Here is a 7857-nt window from a genome sequence, read left to right as displayed (position 1 = left end):
AAGCAATTCTTTGCAAGGACTACAAGCATAGATATTGCATAAATGCCTATGTTATGGTATGGAACATAAAACAAATCAACTTCAATGTTCTAGCAGAGGTTTGAATTTAGTAGCGTTCTTTATTTCTCATGCAATGAAAGTGTTAGATTGGGAAAACATAATATAGATACTTGTAGTGTATGAAGCGGTAGTAGACCAAAAATGCAAAAAACAACATTTTTAGCATTTCCATCATCCTTACAAGTATGGACAATAGATGTTTCACTGTAGTGCACATTACCAATGATTACACCACATTATTGTGCATGCCATTGAAATTACCTCAGAGAGTGAAACATGTACCAATATGTAATAGCGACACAACTAAAGATTATAAAAGATGCTGACAACATGTTTTGGATCCAATCACACAATGTTATAGCCACATGTACTACTGCATGCAATCTTATAATTTTACTGTTTGAATCATGTACAAGAATGTTATTTCATATAATGCCTAGTCTCATGCAATTAACAACTCCATATTCAATACGATCACACCTTAATGTTAGAAATAAGAATGAAAATGACAATCATGCAATTAATAACTCCATATTCAAAAAAGTCACACCTTAATGTTAGAAATGAGAATGACAATAACAACTAACATCTCTCCATATGTTTGACTAAAACAAAAAGTGTCAGGATCATGACTAACAAAAGAGACAGTAATTTGTATTCCTGTTCTACTCGAGCAAAACACCTATGAAAATGTTATTTTAGACCACATCAATACAATTGATATTCACTTCCTTTGTACGACTTGTGAATGATACATATGAGGGATGGAAGTTGAAGGAGATTCTATATGAAATATAGTTAATTGAAGCATATGTTCATGAGTCCCCAACAATGCACTAGACTATGCACAAAGTGTTGTGAGATGTCATAGACAACAATTGCACATATAATTAGTGTGTACAAGTCAATCATAAATGTTGGTGATTGTGTATACTGTACAATGATGATAGGAAATGTATTTTCATGTTGCTATCTCCATAGGCAACCAATCATAGTGTAAATTTGCCATAGAAAATCAATCATAGTGTGAATTTATACACACAATTTCATGTCAGATCAATGTCTAGATTTGTTTGGTGTAGTGACATTGTGGTGTTTATATTAGATTTGGAAGATTCTTTCTAATTGCATGCTAAATGCTCGGCTACTTGTCTCCTTTTATTTAAGTAACTACTCTTTTAATGGTTATCTTTATTGATGCATTAAGATCCCTATTCCATGTTCTCACATTGAAGTAGATGATCTCTAGGGTTTCACAAGTGCAGAGCTGCTATTAGACAACATCTTTTGAAACATGAAGATGTAAGTTAAAAATTCTTAGATAAAAATAAATTAACTTTGCCTACTAGAATGAGTAAGTAGGTCGCCTATTAGTCATTATAATGATGCATTTGAGTGGTGAAAGTAAGGCTGCACACAAGCTGAGTCGTGCTTGAGATGTGCCAGCTCGAACTCTAGTGAGCTCGAAAAACTCAAGCTCGAGCTCGACATGACCTCGAGTCAAGTTCCATAGAATAAACTTGAGCTTGACTCGATGATATAGTGTCGAGCTCGTGCTCGACTCACTTAACTCATTTAACTTGTTTTCATTTACTTAACCTATTTTGTTTCTTTGAACTCGTTTAACTGGTTTCTTTTAACTAATACAACTATGAAGGCTCATCTAATAAAATAATCCAAAGAAGAATGCACAAATTCTACATCCAAATATCCCCTAGAAAAATTTAGCATAAAAAAAATCTCTCATTCAAGATACATTTATTAGTCGAGCCTAGCCAAGTTCAAACGAATCGAGTTCTTACATTTTGAACTCAACTTGTTCAACATTTCGAGCATAAATTTAAACTCGAGCTCGACTCATTGTGCAGCCCTAGGTGGAAGCTGAAGGAGGTATTGTTGAAATACATTTAATTGGTTGTATATTGATATATCATGACTATTAACAATGCAAGAGACAATAGATTGTTACATTTTTATATGTCCCCAATACAGAACAAGTACCTAATTCATTTATAACACATTGTAGGTGATGAATTTGAAGGGTGAAAGCTGGATGAAATTCTATGAAAGTAAAGGTTAACTAAAGTAGAAGTGAATTGTCATGACCATGGCCAACAAAGGAGACATGTTGTAGTGCTCTCTCCTATTGTACAAGAACAACATCTATAAAAGTGCTATTATTCTATAGTATATCAATGCAAGTAATATTCACTGCCTCCACTGGACTTGTAACTGATGCTTATGAGGGGTGGAAGTTGAAGGAGATTTTGTCGAAGCATAGTCAATTGAAGTAGATGTTTAGGGGTCATCAAGAATATACTTGAGCTATAGTGACATACTACCAATTGCCACACGTGACAATTGCATGTCTAATTAGCATATACAAGTCAGTCTTGGCCACTGGCGATAGATGTAGATAATCTCAATCCTTAAATTGTTCTCCAAATTTGCCTTGTTTACGAAATTCATGTACTCGTGAAGTTTGAATCAAACACAATAACAAAATATGTTTATAGAAATGGCTGGAAATCATTCTTAAAAATAATTAGGAATGACCATGTGATTGTTCCTCTGACATTCGAAATGTGGCATTCCTACATACTCTTAAGGCTACTACCGACCATTCCTAATATAGTCATCATTAGGAATGATCTTCAACATGTGTCCCTAAATGTTCAAATTTTAATCACATTTGAACATGTATTCAAGAACGCGGTCACCTCATATATCACTTTTAAGAATGATAGCTCTGACTTTTCCTTGAAGTGTGTGTATATATGAAAAAAAAATTATAAAATTAATAAAAATATACAAAAAAATCTTGAGTTCATCATGTAATCAGCTCTAGCAGCTCCATCTTCATATACTTCTTCCTCTTCTTTCATGGCTTCCCACCTATAAATCAAAATACAATTCATAATTAAACCAACTCAATACAATAAATTCAACATAACAATTTATCATGCAACAAAACAACTCTAAATTGACCCTTAAAAAGGTGCATCAAGAGTCACTTATTCTAAGTAAGATTTCACATACAACTATTACCGATATGCCAAATAAAAGTTCTAAGTGCAGATTAACAGATAGTTCCCACACATAGTCATTGCACTCATAAAAAATAAATTTCCAACCACCATTAAAAAAACTGTCCATCTTACTTGAACATCATTCCATTCATATCTGGATCATCCATGCAAAGGAAAATGCTTCAAGAAAACTAAACCAGAAATGCTTAGGGAAAACAAGAATACCTCACACCTTATTTTTCAACCTACCCTCAGTCAACAAATTACTAACTTTCTTAAACTGCTCATCGAACTCTTCAATATCATTCACATTAGCTGCAAAACTTCAACATTAGAGAAAGGAGGTGAAAAACAATAAACAAAAAACAGTACATTCCATAAACCATGAAAATATAACATAATCTACTAGAGTGGTAGTATGGATAACATGAATAGGCTATGTAAAGTTTGCTTGAAGTCAACAAATGATTCAATTAGGATCAAACTTTTATCATCAAATATAATATGTTTGCGTAAACCACAATAAAACATAATTTAGATCAGGATTGCCTACAAGCAAAGGAGGCATCAATGTTGCCCAACAAAAAATTTGTAGCCTCACCTGATGCAAAATTAGGTTTCTTTGTTGAAGTAGTCTGAAGTTCAATAAATCAAACAAAACTTAGAATTTATGGTCTTATTCTTAGGATTTAAGAAAATGGGCTTTAATAAAGAAAAACATTTGCTATTTGGAACTATGGTCTCTGCCAATAATAAGGAACTTAAAGATACTGCAATAGAGCAATCAATTAGCTAGAAAAGCATTTAGAATAACAAAAGTGGAATGAGGGCGGGTGATCTTTATATTTAACTAAACTGTACAAATCAGAGAGCTTCTTTTCCTCCCTAATATAGGTGATACCTATACCTTCTTGACCAACAACACTCACTTCAATCTTTTCTATAAGTTGCGATTTCTAGAAAAAACGAAAAGCAAATCAATATCAATGTTTTGTACAAATGTAACTTAACATATTTCTATAAAATGCAAGCAACTGCTTTATGCTGTAACCTATAAACACAAAACCATGATAGAATTTCATTGTGACAAGATTCTTCAAATGCATGTGGGAGCATAAAATTGTGATGTGAAGTGCTCATGGCAAGCCAGAAACGACAACCTTTCACGTTGAAGAGACCACGAGAACTAAAATATGTAGCACATTTTGTACCTTATTTTAAGATTTTTTTTGGGCAGAATGTATACATTAAGTCAAATACTTTTCATGCTTAAATATGTTTTTAATCATAAAAATATCAGCTCCCATAACCAATTGTTACTTGAAGCCTCATAAATTTCATACTAACAAGACAAATGTTGGACAAACATATTAATGAAACATGACTTGTTATTCGTGATCAACCAAAGTGTTCCATGAACATTTTTAACAAAATATCACCAATTAATATTTCAACTGAATTAGCACCATCACTCAATGACAACATCAGAGAATAGAGCATGCAAACCTTATCTTCACAATCTCATTCTTTTGCTCAAACTCATAGTCCAGGTTCAGCTTTGGAACACTACAATAAGGAAAAACTTCCTTCATTATTTTCCTTCTCAAAAAATATTTTTCTTTTCAAAAAACCAAATTGTTGTACATGGGAAAATGAACAAGTAAATACCCTCAATGGCTTGTCCCAGTCAATCCCTTTTGCTAGACCAGTAGCTCCCAAAGCACAGCCATAATTCCTATATGGTGTGACATAGAATCTATTCAACACATGCTACAATTTCCGAAATGCTAGCAAATGCACACTAAACTGATTGTTATAGTCCATGTCTTCATTCCAATATGCTAAAGGCTAGAAAGTGATAAAAAACAAGCAAATGGATGTAATGCATACATAGATATACAACAAAATGCTCACTTGAAATATATGGATCAAAATGGTTCTTGTTTGATTCTGAGTTGGAAGAACGACTGAAGAGATTCATATGATGACATGCTGATTGATCAAGGGGTGAATGGATCTATCTCTCTTGCAAACCCCAAACAAACTTCACTCCAACTTTCCCAATCTATTATCTGACAAAAAATTGGGAAGAAGGAAAAAAAAAGGCAAGAAACTAATCAAGATTAAGACACGAGAGAGATAGAGAGAAAGAGAGAGGTTTATATATTCAACACTGCAAAGCGAACTAGAAGTTGACAAAGCATAGCACCAGTACATTACAACCACCAAAACAAGCCAGGCCATTGGCACAATAAAGAAACATATGAGGACAACTACTATAGACAATAGAAACATCAAAGATGATATCCCATCCCAACCTATTAACGTTTGGTGAGCTCCCCGAAATAGCATATCATTCCTAGTTAACCAGACTATCCTCCAAGTTGTAAGAAGCCAACACCTCCATATGAGAGATGCAGACTTGCAGCGGCGTACCCCCTTAGGTCCTATAAGGACGTCCCTACTAACTTTCCTGACTACCAATCCTGGTGTACCCAAGTGCTTTGAAACAGTTCCTGCATGACTAGACACTCCCAAAATAAGTTGTTGACATCCTCCTCTACTAGGTGACACAACTGACATCGAGTAGGGAACTATAAACCAGTCCATTTTAGTTATTTTCAATCTCACAGATAGCTTCCATGTTTGGTTTATACTGTTTGATCCAGTTGGCAAGGAACATCCTCTTATCAGGGGCATTAAGCTCCCTAAGATTCCAGGATGCCATTTGCATGTCTATGCAAAGACAAACCTGGGTTTATGAATTCTAGTTGAATGTCTAGGAGGTGTAGCTTGCGCCAACTTGTGCCTCATGTCCATTGGGGAATTGATATCAAACTGAGGGGTTGTGGGCTGATCAAAATCCGAAAGGTGTGACTTAAGTTCGTTCTCCATGCATTTTGCCTTCGAGCTAGGGATTCTGACATCAAACAGTCTCATGAACTCATTAATCAGGCACCACAATGGGTACCAAACTCAAGAACCTAAAGAGGAAGGGAGTAAGCCAGTCACTACCTGCAACATCCCCCTGAATGCTAACGTCTTGGGTCGAATTCTCCAAAGGGTCAAGCCACCTCTGACAAATAGGTGAAGCAGCGAAGCTGGTTATATACGTCGCCTCTGTATATGTAATTTTGTGTGTCATTTTAAGTATGACAAAAAACCCATGATTAATACAAAAAGAAACTTTTTGTAAGGATAAAAACAAAAACCATGAAAAGAAGATTTGTGATTCGATAAAGGTAAAATTTTTGAGTTCGTATATGCATATTGTTATGACCAATATACCTTTTAAGTAGTAAAAAAATGTTTTCATTTTTTTTTGCGCCGTTATCTCATTTTTTCATAAATATTTTATTATCTCATAAACATTGTCTCATACTTATGTTTAGCGTTGTCTCATACATCAGTCCATTATCTCATTATCTCATAAATATTTTATTATCTCATAAACATTATCTCATACTTATGTTTAGCGTTATCTCATAAATTCGTCTGTTATCTCATTATCTCATAAATCTTTTGTTATCTCATAAACAATATCTCATACTTATTTTTGGTGTTATCTATCCCTTCGTTATCTCATAAATCTTTTGTTATCTCATAAACATGATCTCATACTTATTTGTTATTTCATACATATTTGTTATTTCATAACTATTTGTTATCTAATGCACATGCATATATAATGTTTGAGCATAAAAGTAGATGTACATATTGGTAGTAGGCTCCACATCCAGCGTATGCTTGTTACATACATGAAGCGACGTACCTCATGGACCAGGTACGTAAACAAAGTTGACAATGGCTCAAGACCATCCATAAGAAACCGCATACATATCCCAAGAGAATGGGGACATAAGAAGTGCGCCTAGACTGCCATCGACATTGGCAATTTTGTGGACTGCATGAGCTTCCAATCATAACTTCTAGAAACCCATCGACAAGAATATTGATAAATGAATGCCAGATTTAACACTAGCTTTGATGGGAGTGGGAGAGTGCATGGCCACCCCACACACAACTCTTGTCCGCGCATGAAGGAAAAGAGCTCCCCATGCCCGTTCCCAACAAAACATGGTTGCACCTCCCGAGCGTTACCTCCGTTGAGAACATCTCCATAATGGCACCTAAGAGCACCAACTGTCACAAGAGAAGAAGGCCCACCACAAGGAACGACGATGTCCCCCTCGCATGCATGTCATGCAACTGTTGGTGTGACCGAGGTGCAGCTATAGGTAGGAACGGTTGGCTTCCAAGGACATTAATTGCAATTGCTTGACCGGCGACAGGCGAGTTGCTAGATGGAGGTGGTGATCCCACGAATGATCTCCCAGCAAAAAGTACTGGTCTTCCTCCGGTATAGTTGGACAGACCTTCCCAACAAACAATTCCTTTTTTATTCCAGTCGATCAAATTGGCTTCAGACAAGCAATACTCCAAGGAAAAATATACCAACAAGTGACATGTCGATGGGGTAATCTTTCATGTCCACACTGAACACAACATGACTTACGCCTGAAATTCAACATGGCACAGGAAACGCACCACCAATCCTTAGGGCTAGTGCCATGCATGCACAACCTATACCGAATTCAGTGAAAACCCGTTTGTCATGATTGAGGCTAGGGGAACTGTTCTCCCTTCCATAACTATCGGAAGAACGGTGGGTGAAGGGCAGCCACCACCCTGCAAGATTGCAACTTCTCGAAAACAATCTCACGCATGAAGCAAGCACCTCACATCAGCCCCAAAGAAAAGTTACTTC

This window comes from Nymphaea colorata, chromosome 8 (genome assembly GCF_008831285.2).
Source record: "Nymphaea colorata isolate Beijing-Zhang1983 chromosome 8, ASM883128v2, whole genome shotgun sequence".
Lineage (NCBI taxonomy): Eukaryota > Viridiplantae > Streptophyta > Magnoliopsida > Nymphaeales > Nymphaeaceae > Nymphaea > Nymphaea colorata.
The sequence above is the reverse complement of the archived record's forward strand: the minus strand, read 5'-3'. Positions refer to the sequence as shown.